Source organism: Hyperolius riggenbachi, chromosome 5, assembly GCF_040937935.1.
Source record: "Hyperolius riggenbachi isolate aHypRig1 chromosome 5, aHypRig1.pri, whole genome shotgun sequence".
Lineage (NCBI taxonomy): Eukaryota > Metazoa > Chordata > Amphibia > Anura > Hyperoliidae > Hyperolius > Hyperolius riggenbachi.
The window spans coordinates 152,394,060-152,413,231 of record NC_090650.1 but is presented as its reverse complement, the minus strand read 5'-3'; the positions used below and the strand labels follow the sequence as shown (position 1 = coordinate 152,413,231).

At 47.7% G+C, this 19,172-nt stretch overlaps 1 long non-coding RNA gene across 1 annotated transcript in view; it reads right to left on the bottom strand.

Moving 5' to 3' along the window:
- LOC137517531 (uncharacterized) overlaps window positions 1–17,639 on the bottom strand; it is a 98,515-nt gene extending 80,876 nt beyond the window's left edge. Inside the window, exon 1 of the long non-coding RNA XR_011020558.1 lies at window positions 17,544–17,639. This is a non-coding gene — a long non-coding RNA (uncharacterized lncRNA). The remainder of the gene's footprint in view (window positions 1–17,543) is intronic.
- Between the last annotated feature and the right edge of the window lie 1,533 nt (window positions 17,640–19,172).

The window sequence follows — 19,172 nt, the reverse complement described above, 5'->3', positions numbered from 1 at the left end:
AGGAGAAAAACAAGATGGCCGCGTCACCCACCTCCAGCCAGGCCTCAGATCGCAGCTCTCCAGCACCACGTGAGTCGCCCACAGCCCCATCACAGCAAGGGTCGCCACTAACCTCCAGCCCTGCAAGGAGGTCTCCCCCCGCTCATCAAGCGGAGCGGCAGCCTCTACCGGCCTCCACGCCGGACCGTAACCTAGGGCCTGTATCATCATCCGCAAGCGGTCCTCCGCTGTCCCCACCGACATCTCAGGAATCTGTAGCACCCCCAGGCCAACTTCAGGAGCCTATGGCAGCACATCTAGCCGTGCGGGGATCTAATGCAGAGCTCCTTGCAGAATTCCAAATAATGCTGCGCAACGAACTAGCAACAGCAATAGCTGGAGTCTCTGCCCAGATGCACGAAATTGGGGGCCGTGTAAATGACCTGGAGCAAAGGGTGGATGCCTGTGCTGATGCTTTGAAATCTGACAATACCAGGCTAGACAACCAGGATGCCAAAATAGCCCTCCTAGAAGCGCGCCTTGAAGATTACGAAAATAGGGCGAGGCGCTCAAATATCCGTATCCGAGGCCTGCCTGAGAGCGTTGTGGACATTAAAGAAGCAGCTTTAAACCTCTTTGCGACCCTCCTTCCGCAAACTGATCCCGCTGACTTTCGCCTAGACAGAATCCACAGGGCGCTTGGAAGACCGCGCAATCCTGACCTCCCCAGGGATATCGTTTTGAAATTCCATTATTATGACACTAAGGAGAGAATTATGACTGCAGCACGGAACCTCACTAGCCTACCAGGTGTTCCACAGTCAGTGCGCCTCTATGCTGACCTGTCCCCGCTTACGTTACAAAAGCGAAGATCCATGCGACAGATCGTTCAGTCCCTCATCAGAGAGAATATCAAGTACAGATGGACTTTTCCTTTTGGACTGCAGTTCCAAATGAACGGCATCTCCCATCATGTAAAATCTCTGGAAGAGGGAAGGCTCATACTGGAAGAAGCAGATATTAGGATTGAAGCCCCTGACCCTCTACTGCAACAATATGCCCAACCACCACCACAGGGGCTCACAAGACCAGAGAGGGAATGGCACACAGTAAATAGAAGAAGACCCGGGGGAGCGGGCCCCTCATCCTCCCAGGACTCGTCTGTTCGCAGTCCGTGAGTTAACTAAAACGTTCTGCACTACGGTTTTCCCCGTCCGAGCCCCAGTTTGCAAGTAAGGCCCAGTTAGAGGCCGCTGACCCATGCCAATGTGCCATCTAAATGTCTCACATCCACCTATAAACCCTGCTTGTCCTTTTTCCACTTACTAACAGTGACTGACCATCAGAACAATCCTGTTTTTCCTTTTTGTTTTTTACTCCTATACTTGTTCCCTGGTAAGCACAGCCCCTTTGAGTATTGGGCTATCAAACTGTGCCGCACTTTAAGACTCAATAATGCCTTTAATATTGTTAGCATACGTTCAATTTTTCTATGGTACTTCAAGGCTATGCTGATGTAAGGAAGTTCGCCTCTTCCCCGTGTGGACCCTGGACCTGGTGGTGGAGGCCGGGGGGGCGGGCGTGGGCACTCCCACCCTTGACCCTAGTTGGTGGATGGGGTGCCCATGTGCGTCCTTCGGCCGAAGGGGCTTGTCTGGTGCCGACACGGGGGAGATGAGATGTTACATTGTCTCTCATTGGGAATAGAGTCTGAAGCAGAAATCTGCATAAATATTGCATCTGGACACCAGGTATATCGCCTATAGGCCCCGAGGATACGTATATTAGTTATTTTTAATCACTTTACAAAACACCCTGTTATCAATGCCCTGGGGCGGTTCTCCTCTCTGGCTTGGTACCCTGGGCTTGGGGTGGAGGCCGGGGGGGCCCGCCCGGGCTGCTCTCTCTCTCCTCTCTCTGGTTGGGGGGGTGGCCCGGGCGTGCTCCTCGAGCCGAGGAGACCTGCCTGGGGACCTCCTGGAGATGTGGCTTGTCCCCCATGTATACTTACACGGAGGAACTGAATCTTTAACCGCCAATATTTTTTTTTTTTTTTTTTTTTGATGTTCAGTTTGATGTTTATTTTTGATGTTTAACCTGTTCTCTCACATTGGTGGTCTAAGGAACTAATTTACGGGGCAAGGACGGTAAAACCTCGAGTCATAAGGAAATATTTTTGAGACTCCTCATTGATCCTTAAGTCCCACAAATATAGCCGCCCTATGTAAAGCAATAAGAACCAACCCTTTGCCGTTCAGGGTTCTCTTGCTGCACCCACACATTGTGGTATGCTAGAGGAAGGCACTAATAAGCCTTCACTCTTCCATCCCCACTACGATAGGATTGTATTTTCAATCCTAGAGATTACGTTCTCATACCCCAACCTCACCTCACGGCCGACCCCGCTACCCACAACCATTATAGCACGTATCATAGATTTAGCAATATTCCCATACCATGTTGATACCTTCGACTAGCAAAGTTTTCCTAAAGGTATTATCGTTTAATGCACGGGGCCTCAACTCCCCACAAAAGAGGAGGAAGCTATTCCACGACCTGAGCAGACACCACCCTGATATAATATGTATACAGGAGACACACTTTTCCACAACCTCATGCCCCAACTTTCTCCATAAACACTATACTACCAAGTTTGTAGCTAATGCCCCTAAAAAACACAGAGGAGTAATGATACTAGTCCATAAAAATCTTCCCCTAGAAATAGCTAGTACACAAATTGACACCGAGGGTAGGTACATAATTATGACTGGCTCGCTCTACTCCTGGCACCTTCACCTCATTAGCTCTTATGCACCCCCTGACCAAGCTTTTAAGACATTTCAACTCATCCAAAAGAAAATCCCCACTCAACCTAATACAATCTTTATCTGGTGCGGTGATTTTAATCTAACGCTAAATGAAAAGCTGGATAAATCCAAACCATCACCGGACAAATTAACTAAAACACAAAGGAATCGTCTTCAAACCCTTATGGAAAACAACTTCCTTGTTGACGCATGGAGGGAACTCCATGGAGACAAAAAAGGCTATACTCACTTCTCCGCAGCCCATCGCACCTATGCCAAAATTGACCATTTCCTGGTGACTACATCAACAGTCCCTCATCTGGCCTACATCAGACATATACCCACACCCCTCTCTGACCACGATATCCTCTTAGCCTGTTTTGACTTACATGCTGACGTTGCCAAACCTCGCATATGGCGCTTAAATGAATCTCTACTCATTAGTGCTAAGACACGGTCAGAAGTACAATCCTGTCTTCAACAGTACTTCTCAGAAAACGACCAACCTGACATTTCCCCACCCACATTATGGATGGCTCACAAGGCCGTCATACGGGGTAAACTCATCCAAATTGGGGCTCAAAAGAAAAGGAAAAGGTTCGAAGACATAGCCAACCTTTCATACAAACTCCAGCGTCTTAGATCTCTGCACCAAACCGAGCACTCTAACTTCATATTGAAACAAATAAAAGACGTAGAACTACAAATGCATATCCTCCTATCAGATAAAGTTGAAAAAGCCTTAACTTGGACAAAAGCTAACTATTATAAATATGCAAACAAACCAGACAGCTGGCTCGCAGCCAAACTGAGGAACTCCCATAAAACTAACACAATATACAAACTTAGGACCCAACAAGGCCAAGTCACTAGTGACCCAAATAAGATCTTGCGAACCTTCCACCACTTCTACCAATCTTTATACTCCGACACAACCCCACCCCAACACCAAAAAGTCTCCAACTTTCTCCGTCAAATACAATTCCCAAAACTGGCGGAAGCCGCTAAAAACCTATTGAATGCCCCTATAAACTCCGAAGAAATATATACCGCCATCGGAAAACTTAAAAACAGAAAAGCCCCAGGCCCGGATGGCCTAACGGCTCTCTATTATAAAAAATTTCAAGGTTTACTCTGCCCGCACCTTCAAGCCTTTTTAAACACCCTGCGGAAATCCGAGCTTACTCACCCAGAATTTCTGGACGCTTTTATCACCTTAATCCCGAAGCCCAACAGAGACCCCCTACAACCTAAGAACTACAGGCCAATCTCCCTTCTTAATATAGACTATAAAATCTTTACCGCTATTTTGGCCCGCAGAATAAATAATATTCTTCCCTCTGTTGTCAAAAATGACCAAGTTGGCTTCATCCCTTTCCGACAAGCCACAGACAACATTAGGAAAAATACCACCATAATCGCCCATGCAAACAGAACCAAAAGACCACTTATGACACTGACACTAGACATTGAAAAAGCCTTCGATACGATCTCTTGGCCCTACATGTTTGATGTCCTATCATATTTAGGCTTGCCAGACTCTTACGTACATTGGCTCGCTCAAATATACTCTTCTCCACACGCAACTCTTAAGCTACCCGGATCCCCTAACACTCCTATTACTATACAAAGAGGGACTAGGCAAGGGTGCCCGCTATCCCCAGCTATATTCGCAATTATTATAGAACCGCTGGCATCTTATCTTAGGCAAAATACTTCAATCCAGGGCTATAAGATTTCAGGTGAAGAATTTAAACTTAGTTTATTCGCCGACGACATACTCCTTACAATCACTAACCCTCACATATCAATCCCCAACCTAATGAAAGCCCTGAAATTTTTTGAAGGACTCTCTGGTCTAAAGCTTAATTATGAAAAATCAGAGGCAATGTATTGTAACTACACAAGGACCCAGGCCCAAGCCATTTCACACCAATTCAATTTCCAACACCGCGAACACTACACGCAATACCTAGGAATTAAACTTACCAATGACTATACCCAACTATATACCAAGAACTATATACCCCTGTATAGGGAACTGGTCGCTCTGCTCAGGTCGTGGAACAAGTTTAGTATCTCATGGGCAGGAAGGATCGCGAGTGTGAAAATGACCCTCCTTCCTAAAATCCTATACTACTTTAGGGTACTCCCAACCCCAGTCAAAAAATCTGATTTACTGCCACTTCAAAAAGAAATAATTAAATTCATATGGGCTGACAAAAAACCCCGAATATCCTGTAAAATACTGTGTTGGCATAAAAAGGAAGGAGGCCTATCTGTTCCTAACCTATACTTGTACTATAAAGCAGCTCAACTCGCGATCCTTCCAACCATTTACAGTGAAGACCACAATCCCAGATGGGTTTCCCTCGAAAATCTTCTCATATCCCCCCTCACATGGAAGGGTATATTATGGTCTTATACTAAAGATATAAGCTCAGTGCGAGCTAACTCCATTATAACTTACAACACATTGAAGTTGTGGAGGTCAACTAGAGCCCTGATCTCTCTCCAATTTACCCCCTCTATACTAACGGAAATCAAGTCCAACCCGGACTTCCCCGAGGGTCTTCAGGCTCAGTCATTCTCTTGGTGGTCTACAGAAACGAATCCCACAATAAAGACCTACCTAACCAGAGGAATGATCCCCACTTGGAGCCAATTAATAGACATTACAAAACCCCGGGCCTCAGCTTGGCTCAACGTACGACAACTATATCATTTCCTCTCAAAGTTAGCCAAGCCGGGTACATTTATCCAACCTACGCGCTTTGAAAGCATATGCTCACATGACCCCATGCAGAAGGGTGTACTTTCATACCTTTATGCCATGCTTAATGCCCCACCACCCAACTATACACACCAGTATCAAAAACAATGGGAGTCTGATCTCCGTACCAAACTTGACGATGATGAGTGGTCCCAGTGCCTGGAGACCCTATCTAGAGGAAGCTTGCAAACCACTAATATGGAAGTGTCCCTACGCCTGTTGCATCGTACGTACCTAGTCCCCCTAAGAATACACCAAATAGACCCGACAAAGAGTTCTCTCTGTTTCAGAGGTTGCAATGTTATAGGCACTATGTACCATACATGGTTTTCATGCCCAAGGGTCTCCCGCCTCTGGGGAAGGATTCGTCTCCTAATCAATAAACTAATCCCTAAACCTATTACTCTCGACCCGAAAATTTTGCTTTTAGGCTATAGACCAAAAACAATGTTGCATGCCCAACATAAACTTGTCCAATTCATAACTTCCGCAACAAAGACGCACATTGCTGCAAACTGGAACTCCCCCCACCTTGCATATCTGCAAGTCCTTGAGAGAATAAACCTTATTATGACTTGCGAACGTATTAACGCTATACTCAATGACAGACTACCTCATTTCCAGAAGGTCTGGGACCCCTGGGCATCAAACAAATTATCCAAAGGGGTTCAAATGCAACTAGACCTCGTCCCCTATACCTGATTGGGCTCTATCAGTCTACTTTCAACACCCCTCCTCTGTAAACACCTACAATACCTGGAAATCATAAACGCCACATTAGTATATCTCAAAACGCTAGATACGACTACCCATAATTTTCTAGTGGAACAGGCCGTGATGTTCTTATCCCCCTATTCTGTGTTTTTATCTTATATTATCTTGCATACATTTACTGTTAATCTATGAGAGTGTAATTGTTATTTAAACCCCATGTAACCTTAAATGTCTGTAGCCCATGTTGGGCAGACGCAGATTCTCTGTACAATGCCGCTATGTTCTGTTGATTATGCAACCTGGCACGTAAGTGCCCAATAAAAGTTTGTTGAAACTAAAACTATAAAGGCTGAACACTGAGAAATAATGATTTTTTTTCTTTTTTTTTTCTGTTTTTCTCATTAAAATGCATTTAGAATAAAAAAATTCTTATCAAAATGTACTATCCACAGAAAGCCTAATTGGTGGCGAAAAAAACGAGGTATAGATCATTTTCTTGTGATAAGTAGTAATAAAGTTATTAGGGAATAAAAGGGAGGAGCGCTGACAACTGAAAATTGCTCTGGTCCGTTAGGATAAAAACCCTTGGGGGTGAACTGGTTAAAATAATAACAAAAATGCATAAATACTGGTTTATTGCAGCTACAATTGGATTTACATTTACTAATATTAATGTGGATAATGTGAGAAATGCTTAATTGATAAAGAGGAGAATAATTGACTTGCATATAATTTACATCCTGGAGAATATATACAGCAACACATGCAAAGAAAACTGGAACAGAAGTGGTTCTTTGAACCTGTCATGATCAAAGGCTTTTTTAGGGGTAGACAACCAGGTGACTGCCCAAGGTAAAAAGCAAGGTGGGAGGGAGAAGCAGGACTAAATATGCATATGTAATGAACTTAACTGAATATGAATGAACTGAATTTGGCCCATTGTTTTGAAAAGTGAAGTGTACAAGGCATGAAGTTAATGTCAAGTTACATTCAAGTACAAACTCTGCTCACTTGTTTGTGACATCTAGTCACCTGGTGCCTTACGGTGCATACACACCTTTGATGGATGTTGCCTTTCGGGGATCAGGTGACCAGGACCTGATCCCTTTGGTCTACGTTGCTGAAACGGGCAGCACACATGTGTGTCAGCTGTATGGCTTGCGACACACTGTGCTAAATGGGGGGGGGCAGAGAGACGAGAAGCGGAGCGTGAGTGACGTCACACTGTGGGCGGGCTAGCAGCAGGAACAATGGGATCGGCATCACTGGAGGTGAGTTGCTCACGGGTTGGGGTCGGGCCCTGGGGGCTTCTGTACATACACCTGATTATTGGCGGAGGCAGCCATTATTGGCTGCCTCATCTGAGTTAAGTCATCTGAGTTACTATCACAGTCCTATAGAATGACAAACCAACAATTGCACACCCTAATAATGCCAACTTACAGTATCTTACACAGGACCAGATTTCTGGAAAGGCCCCAAAGGCGATGGCCTAGGGCGATAAAACCAGATAAAATCAGAAGGGCGGCAGGACTTGGAGAGAGAAGAAGTCATATGTCAAAGTAAATCATCTTGTGAGAATCCGCTCAGCTGCCTGCGCAGGCAGGCAGCCTTTTGACCATTGTTTAGGTTTGCTTGCTGCAGGACTCTGGAAAGGAGACCTTCTGTCAGTTGTGCAGCTTGTGTTGCTGAGGGATTTGCATACATTAGTCATGCAAATCCGTTACCTGCCTTCTTTTGATGACTGGCACTATAAAAGCATTCTGCTCCCAGAATGCTTTGCTGGACATTTCCCTTCCATGGTCTGTTCCTGATGGACACTGCTGGAGTGTCAGCCATTCTCGTTTGTTGAAGTTATCTTAGTGTAATTCGTGGCGATGCACTAGGCAGTTCCCTAGTGCAGTTAGGATTGCATTATCTGTTTTGCCTGTTCCGTCTGTCTTGTGTTTGGATCGCACAAGCCCTAGCGTTAGCGGCTGTGGATCCTTCTGATTGAGTCTGGAGTGTAGGTTGGAACAGCGGTTGTTTCTGCCTACCTCATCTGTTCTGTCTGCCGTGTGTTTGGATCCTTCTGTTCTGTCTCCTGGGATCGCGCTAGCCACTTTTCGCTAGCGCTGGGGATCCTTCTGTTCTGTCTCCTGGGATCGCGCTAGCTACTTTTCGCTAGCGCTGGGGATCCTTCTGTTCTGTCTCCTGGGATCGCGCTAGCTACTTTTCGCTTGCGCTGGGGATCCTTCTGTTCTGTCTTCTGGGATCGCGCTAGCCACTTTTCGCTAGCGCTGGGGATCCTTCTGTTCTGCTACTCTGTACCTGGATCGCGCTAGCCACTTTTCGCTAGTGCTGTGGATCCTATCTCTCGCTTGTCCCTGTTTTCGTGTGTCTGTCTTGTCTGCTACGCTTGCTGGAGGCTCGGTGAGGTAACCGTTAAGCAAGCGCTCGCGTCCTCTGTTTCATGTTTGTCTGTTAATGGCTAGTTAGGCGTGCTTGTCTCTATTGTGCTTATCACGTGGAGACCGCGCATAACCGCGTGCACTGTTGCGAATGAGTGCGGTGTTCGCGGTTAGCTAGCGTTTGTTATTTTCCGTATCTCCTTATTGTATGATTTGCTGTGCCTTTGCTACCCTTGTGCGCTGTCCTGCTCTGTCTTGTGTCTCTATCGGCAATCGCCAATCTTGTGATTGCATTCCCACTTTGTTTCCGCTGTTGTGTGTTCACTGTCGCTGGGTGGCAGCTAGTTTGGTGCACACACATACATCCTGTCCCTGTGCTCTTTCTCTTTACGGGCTCTTCAGCCCCGTTTATCGGGTTCTGTACAATTCCCATCTGGCATCTGTGGCTGTGCAGCGGCGGTGTTCGCCTGCACTCCACAGCGCCATCTGCCGGTGGGAATTGCCCTCTTCGGGTGCATAGCACCTAGCCTGGGTTTCCCAAAATCATACGCTGGTGGAGGGTTTTCGTTGTGTCAGTGCGCGTCTTGTGCGCTGACCACGAAAACGACCCCGCCACCGTTACACATCTCTTCTGGTCCCGCAGCAAAGCCAACCAGCGCCCTTCTCTGCACTAATAGCTGAATTCCAGAGTTTCCCAATCCCTGCATCTCTCTCTCACACTTCCTGGTGTGTTATGACAATCGGCATCTGCTATCACCTGATGATCCATTCCTCTGTATGATGGACATACGAGTTGATGTGAGAAATACCAGGGATTTACATTACAAAGCAGATAGAACTAAGTTCCGCTGAGTTTAATGCAGGCATTCACAAACAACAGTGAGCTCTGCTAGTTTCTTCACCTTCTCTATTACAGCTGTCACACTGACCCCAGCAGCTGTTAATTACACTTTCTTATCTAAATATAATTTATAACTGTTTCTCTTTTTTTTTTCTTAACCAGCTGAGCGGTCTGGACGAGCTCAGCTCGTCCAACACCGCCAGCGGCTGCCGCTCAGGCCCTGCTGGGCCGATTTTTATGAAATAAAAAGCAGCACACGCAGCCGGCACTTTGCCAGCCGCGTGTGCTGCCTGATCGCCGCCGCTCTGCGGCGATTCGCCGCGAGCAGCGGCGAAAGAGGGTCCCCCCAGCCGCCTGAGCCCAGCGTAGCCGGAACAAAAAGTTCCGGCCAGCGCTAAGGGCTGGATCGGAGGCGGCTGACGTCAGGACGTCGGCTGACGTCGATGACGTCACTCCGCTCGTCGCTATGGCGACGATATAAGCAAAACAAGGAAGGCCGCTCATTGCGGCCTTCCTTGTTTATTCTGGGCGCCGGAGGCGATCGGAAGATCGCCTCCGGAGCGCCCTCTAGTGGGCTTTCATGCAGCCAACTTTCAGTTGGCTGCATGAAATAGTTTTTTTTTTATTTAAAAAAAACCCTCCCGCAGCCACCCTGGCGATTTAATCAGAACGCCAGGGTGGTTAATAGCCAGCAGTGATCTCTTCTCTGCTTCAGTTAACTCTTTCCTGATTCATTTTCTGTCCTTCAGCTCCTACGCTAGAGGACAAGCTGTAGGTCTGCTATTAGTGGCGGCTATCTTTTTGTAGACTGGCAGTACATTCAATCATATCAGAGGAGACCACAGCGCCCCCTGCATTGAGGACACTTTTTAGGAGGCTGCCTTGCTATCACACAACTGACCTGCCCCCTCCTCCCGCGGGTTTTCTGAATGTCAGAATGTAGCCTATGAGCTGCTGTCTGTGCCCCTGTCAGCTGGAGGAGAGCTCTGCGGGCTGCCAGCCTTCTCTGTAATCTGCAGCAGCAGCCAGGAAGAGTAAGTGTGCTGAGTAAGTGTGTCTGGAGCAATGTGTCTGCAATCAATGTTTATATTGCTGAGTGTGTTTGGCCATGTATATACTGTATGTGCTCTTGGACCCCTGGCTTATTAGACCCGGTCTGGAAACTGTTTAATAATTACCTTTTCAATTGTGTGGCTGTATTGTGCCTTTTGAATAAAATTTGCTGATGTCATTAAGCATCCTTATCTTTATATGAACACATACAGTATATATATGTATGGGCATAATTGTTCATGCACCTATGCTTAATGATACTGCTGATGTCTCTGCCTGCGTGAGTCCTGCTGCCTGCCCACTTCTCCTGAATGTCCCTTTCAGAGCCTGGGGCTCTGCTTCAGGTATCAGGACTCGACTGGCTCATGCAACCATTCAAAACAGTGAATAGGCACTGTTAGAAGTGATTATTCACGCTGCTAAGTGGAATCATGCATTTTGTCCAGGGGGGGCACTAGGGAAGCTCAGCCTCTGTTAGTGGTAAACCTTGTCCCGGCCCTGATTGGGGCTATTACTCCAGTGCATGATCTGTCATTGTGTGTCTGAGGGTTGGAACACAGTTTTGGCAGCATTTGCAGCATTTGCTCATCCATGCCCTCATCATCTCCCGCCTTGATTACTGTAACTCACTCCTTTCTGGCCTCCCCCTGAAACGCACTGCCCCCCTTTAATCAGTGATGAACGCGGCTGCAAGACTCATCCATTCTTCGCACCGCTCTGCATCCACATCTCCCCTTTGTGAATCCCTGCACTGGCTCCCTATCCGTCTCAGGATAAGTTTCAAGATTCTATGCCTGGCGTATAAATCTGTGCGCAAAACATGCCCTACCTACATCTCGGAGCTTGTTCACAAGTATACACCAGGTCGCCCCCTCCGTTCCTCCAACGACCTTCGCCTCACCACCCCGCGCATTTCACACTCCCATGCCCGCCTGCAGGATTTCTCAAGAGCTGCCCCCACCCTCTGGAATGCCCTTCCACCACCCATCAGACTTGCTCCCTCTTTCAACACATTCAAGCAAGCCCTCAAAACCCACCTCTTTATGATGGCCTACCCACCTCCTACCACACAGTAACTCTCTAAGGAATATTTAACAGCCCCCCCTAGTGTTTCCACCCCTCCCTTTAGATTGTAAGCCTCTGGCAGGGTCCTCCACTCCCTAGTGTAATCTACAGGATCATGTGCTCCTGTCCTATGACAGCCTGTACTTGTATTACTGGGCCTACCTAACCAGCCCATATTGCATGCTCATGTATTTTGTACAATTTGTATGTATAACTTTGTTCTATGTGTATAACCCTATGTATGTCATCCTTGTATCATTGTATATATTTATTGTCCAGCGCTGCGTAATATGTTGGCGCTTTATAAATACAATAAAAAATAATAATAATAATAATTTTGGGATAGGCAACAATCGCCGGTAATTCCCAAAAATGCTTTGCCAATGAAAATGAGTGGGGGGAACACATTAGTGTGATTGCGATTACCACTAATGCAGGACATGCAGCATTTTGATCATGTTTGCTCTCAGGGTTGCTCGGGTAGTACTTTTTAATACCTGCCCGGATCCGGGTACCCAGATATCTGGATCCGATTCGGGTACCCGGATCTGACCTTGCGGATACCCGAGTGAATTCGGGTATCCGACCAAATTACCCGCGGGTACCCGACCTATTCGGGTATCTGGATAGAAAAACCGGAAGTGCCCTTTAAATAGCTTTAAAAAGGGTTTTTAAGGTAAATGATGCATGTAGAATCATGTTTTTTTTAAAGGGAAACACTAATTTATTATTTGGTGGACATAAAATGAAAAAAAAAAAGATGTCAATTAACATCAGGACTAGGTTCCAGACAGCGGTCGTGCAGCCCACATTGTGTCCAAAGTCCAATTGCACAACTGGGACATGACAGTTTTCAGCCCAGAAACCTCCAAAAAATGACACCGCAATTGTGTTTTGAGTTGAATATAGGTGGTGGTTTCAGCAGCAGTGGCCTGTGGCACCGTGACGGTGGGAGCCAGCGCCAGCTTGCTTCAGCCTCTTGAACTTCTCATGCTCAACAACATGTTTGTTGGCCAGATGGGTGATGAAGCTGGAGGTGCCATACTTGTAGGGGTCACAACCTCTGCTCATCTGTAGTTTGCACACATTGCATATAGCAAACTTGCTGTCCAATGAGGGCAGAGTGAAAAACCGCCAGATTGGGGAGGTGAAGATTCCCCTGCGGCCTGAATGGGATGCTGCGGCTTTTCTCCCTGTGGCGGTTGGGGGTTGAGTGGTGCGGCTGGTGGTAGCGGCTGAAGGATGTGGTAGGTCCCGCATTCCACGGCCACTGTCTGCAATGCTGATCCTCCATGCCAAACCCACCGATGCATCCTCCTCTTCAGAGCTGACATCCCCATCCTGTGGATGGTAGTTACGGTCTTTCATCCCATCATCAACATCATACCCCCCCTCCTCAAAACCCAGAACATCCTCCTCAAACTCCTTGCGGCTAACAGCCCTGAGTTCAATCGTGGTGCCTGGAGAAAAAAAGCTCGCCGACTGAGGGTAGGCTGCCCGCTGGGGTCGACACTGACACGGCAGACCTTCTGAGGGTGGCCGTAATTTTGCTCCCTGTCCTCTTGCCCTTTCTGCCCCTCCCCCGGCTGCCAGTGCCAGCAGACATAGTACAACTTATACGTGATGATGTCACCAGATGATGTGGGGTACTTTTACTTCAATGAAATCGGGGTTGGACTTTAAATCAAATCAGCACGGAGTGACAGACCGCAGAGTAGAGGACAGACAGTGCACACTATCTGTCTAACTGTCACACTGACAATGCTCAGCACAGCAGCACTGCAGTAATCTGTAGTAAGCTAACACAGTACTACTCTCTCTAACAACTAACTGCAGTACTAACTAATTATATAATACAATAACACAGTAATCCTATTCCCTCCCTAACCTATACTGTCCTGCTGGCCTGAACAGCACACACAGACACAGACAGGACCTAACTGAGTGAATGAAATCAAACAATTACACTAGCTAGCTAAAAAAAACAATAGAACAATAGTATAGTGAAGGTGTTTAGCACTCAAAGCTTTAGGTTTATCACTGTATACAAGCAGCATTTGCTAAGCCAGCAGCACTGGAGCAAGTCTGTCAGTGAGCAGCCAGCCAGCCACACAAGCAAGGACGATCTGTCTCATCATGCCAGTCCTTATTACACAGGGGGGCTGGCCAGGGTTCCCTTCTGTGATTGGGTGCCAGGGCTTAGGCTGGGAGGCCTCTGATTGGCTAAATGAGGTCAGGTGGGGCTGGCCAGAGTTCCTCTCTGTGATTGGTTGCTAGGGCTTCTGCTGGGAGCCCTCTGAGTGGCTGGGAGCCCTCTGATTGGCTCAATGACATCATCTCCCTTGTTACAGTACCCAGATCTGGATATCCGTCGGATATCCGCGAGTACCCACGGGTATCCAGATTATGCGGCCAGATACCCGGATAGAGCTATCCAGATATTGGCCCAGGTATCTGGATCTGGATCTGACCCGGATAGCGTAAAAATGGTCGGATACCCGGGTTTACCCGGGTACCCGGATCTGGATGAGCATCCCTGTTTGCTCTTTAATGCAAAGTATATAAGTGCAGCATAAAACACTTATCAAATCGATTATACAGCGCTTTGGGGGGGGGGGGGACAAGCGATTGTGTTTTAAATAAAACTTGAAATACTCGCCCGGTGTCTTGATTTCCTTCTTCCGTCCGTCGCTTTGCCACCTACAGGAAGAGGCTACAGGCACTTCTCTGATTGGTCCTAGAGAAGCACCTATAACCCCTTCCTTCAAGGGGCAGGGCTATGGATGGAAGAAGGACTCCTGGTAAGTATAATAAAGTTTTATAAAAAAAAGAAAAAAAAAAGAATTGCAAATTGAAAGCGCTGTACAGTTTTCTGCTTTCAAGCTTCGGGAAATAACGATCTCAAATGCCCTAGGAATCGCTGCCCACAATCCTGCTCTGATTTTAAAGAACTGCAGCAATTCCTAGTGGATTCCAGACCTGACTGCTTCTTGGACACAGGCATCTTACCACAAGACCTTGGATTATCATTTTTTGAAATGTTGGTTATTTTTTCCAGGTTGTATGCCTTCCTATATGCAAGCAATGTTTCTTTTGTTGCTAGCTGGTAATGCAGTGTCTGTGTCAGTAGCTAAACAGAAGGCACATTCTGCTACTGCTCTTTCTGAGCCACAGAAAGGCCCACCTTCTCCTGCTGCTCCTGCCTTTCAGTACTCCATTGACGCTACTTGTATGTTACAGTGACCAGATTTTTAAGGGCCCAACCCAGGGACGGAACTAGACCAAGTTGCGTCTGGGGCAAGGTCAGGTTTTGGCGCCTAAAGGTCCGGTTTTGGCGCCTAAACTGCCATTCCCCATCCAGTTTTGGTGCCTAATGGTCAGGTTTTGGTGCCTAAAGATCAGGTTTTGTCGCCTAAACTGCCATTCCCCATCCAAATTCTGCCGCCTTTTTATGAATTCAACAAACTGCGCCTGGGGCAAGAGACCCGTCTGCCCCCCCAGATCCGTCCCTGGCCCAACCTGGGACGGGGGTGCAAGTGACGACAGTGCTGCAAAAAACGGGCGTGGCCATGACATCACATGGGCGGAGCTAGCTGTAACAGTGTAACAATAAGGCAGTGGGCCACAATTTCTTCCCAAAACAGTTAGGCAAAGTAAATCTAAGGGTAATTACAGTATTTATCGTTTCCCAAACACATAAGAAAGCAGAGTTTCAGCCATGATGTGGTGAAACAAAAGATTTGCATCATGGATGTGCAGATGATAAATCTGCTGAAATTTTTTGATGCTTTTATTAGCATACCATTTAGAAATCATGCGCCCTCAAAATGCCAAATCCTGCAACAATAACCCCAAAGTAGCAAATGCTAATAAATGTAGAAACCATTACCTCCGACACATTAAATGCAACAATAATTACCTCCAACACATGAAATGCAACAACCATTACCTCCGACGCATGAAATCCAACAACCATTACCTCCGACACATGATATGCAACACCCGTTAATTCCAACAAATGAAATAGAGCAAACGATTCCCCAACACATGCAATGAGGCAAACGTTACTTCCAACACATGAGATGCAAGAACCATTACCTCCGGCACATGAAATGCACGAACCATTACCTCTGACACATAAAATGCAAGAACCATTACATTCCACACATGATATGCAACAACCGTTACTTCCAACAAATGAAATGGAGCAAACGATTCCCCAACACATGCAATGAGGCAAACGTTACATTCAACACATGAAATGCAGCAAATGAGAAATGAGGCAAACATTACCTCCCACACATGTTAAAATTCAGTTAATGTTACCCCACACACGAAATGCAGCCCACTTGTGAAATACACATACATATATGAAAGGCAACAAAAGTTACCTCAGGCATAAGTGCATTAAATGTTCCCACCCACTGTGTGCTGGTGAGATGGAACTGCTGAGTGGAGTGAGAGGGTGACACTGGGTGCCGCTGAGAAGGTGACACTGGGAGGAAGGAGGGTGACACTGGACGGCCGGGAGGGTGACACTGGGTGGAGAGGAGGGCGATACTGACTAGGTACCGCTAAGGGGGGTGACCCTGAACAGTGAGGAGGGTGGCACAAGGTGAGAGGAGGAGGGTGACACTGACTGGGTGAGGAGAAGGGTGACACTAGGTGGGTAAGAGGGTGACACAAGGTGAGGAATAGGGTGACAATGACTAGGTGGGGAGCAGGGCCGGGACAAAGATCCCCAGCAACAGAGGCTTAGCTTCCATAGTGCGCCCCCCCCCCCCCCCCAAAGCAGGTCATTTGGGTGCCACTATAGGTGCCCCCATGTCAAAACTCTAAAAATATTACCCATAGCCTGTAATTTGGGCACTGGGGCAGCGGAATAGCTCTGTAGCAGCGGTAACAGTGAAAAAGCCCTGGTGTATTATAGCAGGTACCTGTAGCTGCTGAAATAGACTTGTTAGTGGTGTTTGCTAATGGCTGTGTTATAGTTAGGTTAGGTGTAGGTAGGGTCTAGGTTAGTGTCAGCGACCTGAGGATTTTTCCAGCCCCCTGTAGGCCGATCTGCTGTGCTCTTGAAGTTTATGATACAGCTGGGTTGTCAACTACTGTACATGCGCTGTTTCTGGGATGTGGACCTCCTCCATCACAGTGCCGTAACTTGGAGCAGTCTGCGGAAGCGTAGTTACAGTCTTAACGAACTGCACATGTGCAGAACGCATCCAGCTATGGGAGCACGATCGGGGGATGGGCACAGCCATGACTGCACAATAGTCTGCGACTCAGCTGAGTCACAGACTTTACAGGGCTGACAGGGACACATGTTGGGGTCCAGGAGGATGGCGAAGGAGGTAATTGACTAATGCAGGATAGAAGAAGCTCTGTGTAGCTATAAATCATTCTGCCTTTATCATGTCAGGTATGCTTTAAATGTAGTATGACCTTCATCCCCCTCAGAAACACACAAATCACATCAACATGGCTAGATGTCTTCTCAGTACTGCAGTGTCCTCAGTCTAATGCTGGATCCACACAATACATTTTTTTGGCAGATTTACCTGCCGAATCGATTATTTCCAGCATGTCCAATCTGAAGATCGATTTTTTGAGCGATTTTCTGACCGATTTTCATTTGTTTCTACGGAAATCAGTCAGAAAGTCGCTCAAAAAAAATCGATCCATCTTCAGATTGGACATGCTGGAAATAATCGATTGGGCAGTTAAATCTGCCAAAAAAATTGTATTGTGTGGCTCCAGCATAACTCCACCCATACTTCACATAGGATGTATGTGAGGGGGAGTTAGACTGAAGACACTGCAGTACTGAGAACACACATCTGGTCACTCACAGTGGCAGCTATATATGTGTGACTCTCAGATGTTTGTCAGCCCTTATCAAACCTCCCTTCCCCCCTCCATACCAGTGTGATTCCAGGCATCCATTAAACAGCTGGTTCCCTGTCCCGTCCTCCAGTCATCTTAAAGGCACGGTGTTCACAGTGAAAGGTCACTGCTTCCTGAATGAGAACAAGGGGGGGATCCCTCCCTTGTCCAGTCCAGCCACAGCTCACGTTTCTCACAGGCATCGCTGCAGGAAGCCACTTCCGTTCTAGCAGAAGCTGGCTTCCTGCTGTTTCCTAGCAACACAATGCTATAGCCGTGCCTGTCATCTCTCTGATGACAGCGCGGCTGTTTGAGTCACAGGGCAGACAGTGCCCTGTGATTAGGAGGATGCCGGCGTAACTGGGGCGATTGCATAATGCAGCCAGTGATAGCGCTGATGAATGCTGCAGGCAGGCGGCCAGGGAGATCACAGAGGTCTACGGCAGGTGGGGATAGCACAGAGGAATGCGCCCCCTGGTGGCTGCACTCAGAGGCTCCGGCCTTCCGAGCCTATGCCTCGGCCCGGCCCTGGTGGGGAGGAGGGTGACAAGGTGGGGAGGAGGGTGACACTAGGTGGGTAGGAGGGTGACACAAAGTGAGGAGGAAGGTGACACTGACTGGGTGGGGAGGAGGGTGACAAGGTGGGTAGGAGGGTGACACAAGGGGAGGAGGAGGGTGAGCCTGACTGGGTGCCACTGGGTGGAGGGAGGGTGACACTGGAAAGGGAGGAGGGTGATAAGGTGAAGAGGAGGGTGACATTGGTGCTGCTGAGAGGGTGACACTGGGTGGAAGGAGGGTGACAAGGTGGGGAGGAGGGTGACACTGACGGGGGGGGGGGTGACATTGACTGGGTGCCTCTGAGAGGGTAACACTGGGCGGAAGGAGGGTGACACTGGACAGGGAGGAGGGTGACAATGACTTGGTGGGGAGGAGGGTGACAAGGTGGGGAGGAGGGTGACATTGACTTGGTGGGGAGGAGGGTGACATTGACTTGGTGGGGAGATGTTGACAGTAGGAGGGGAGGATACACTGAGCGCTCCTCTCTTACCACCTTCTTTTCCTCCTCGTGGCAGCTCCAAGAAAGCTGGGGGGCCATGCAGGCGCTCTGATTGGAGGGTGGTGTGACAATCCAGCCCCGCGATCCCATCGAAATCTGCTCCCGTTAGCGTACGCAGGAAGTACGGGTGCAGGTGGACAACGAAGACCGGTTGCTGGATCGTCAGAGGGATAGAAAGGTTAATGCGACAGAGCGTGCCAATCCCGTCTAATCTGCTCCCGTTAGCATACACAGGAAGTATGGTGAACAGACTGACAATAAGGATTGATCCCGCAGCTGCCGACAATATGTAATGGGACAATTATCCACCAATCCCAGATTACTAGGCCACTGTTGCCCTGCAGGTCTCATGCACTAGAGACTGCTGGAGGCAAATTCACTGTGTACGTAGTAAACGGTTAAGATTGGTTGGAGGTGCCCATACATATACAATCCCGGTTGTACATAAAAATATCAATTTTGCGCTGGAAATTAGGTAAATACACTGCCACCACTCTTCCAGTTAAGCAGGGAGGAAAGAGATTCCCGCTAGCATAATACGGTAGCCAGCCCAATCACGTTCAACATGCTTCAGTCACCGGGAATAGTCACTTCCGAAGGCTTAAAGACT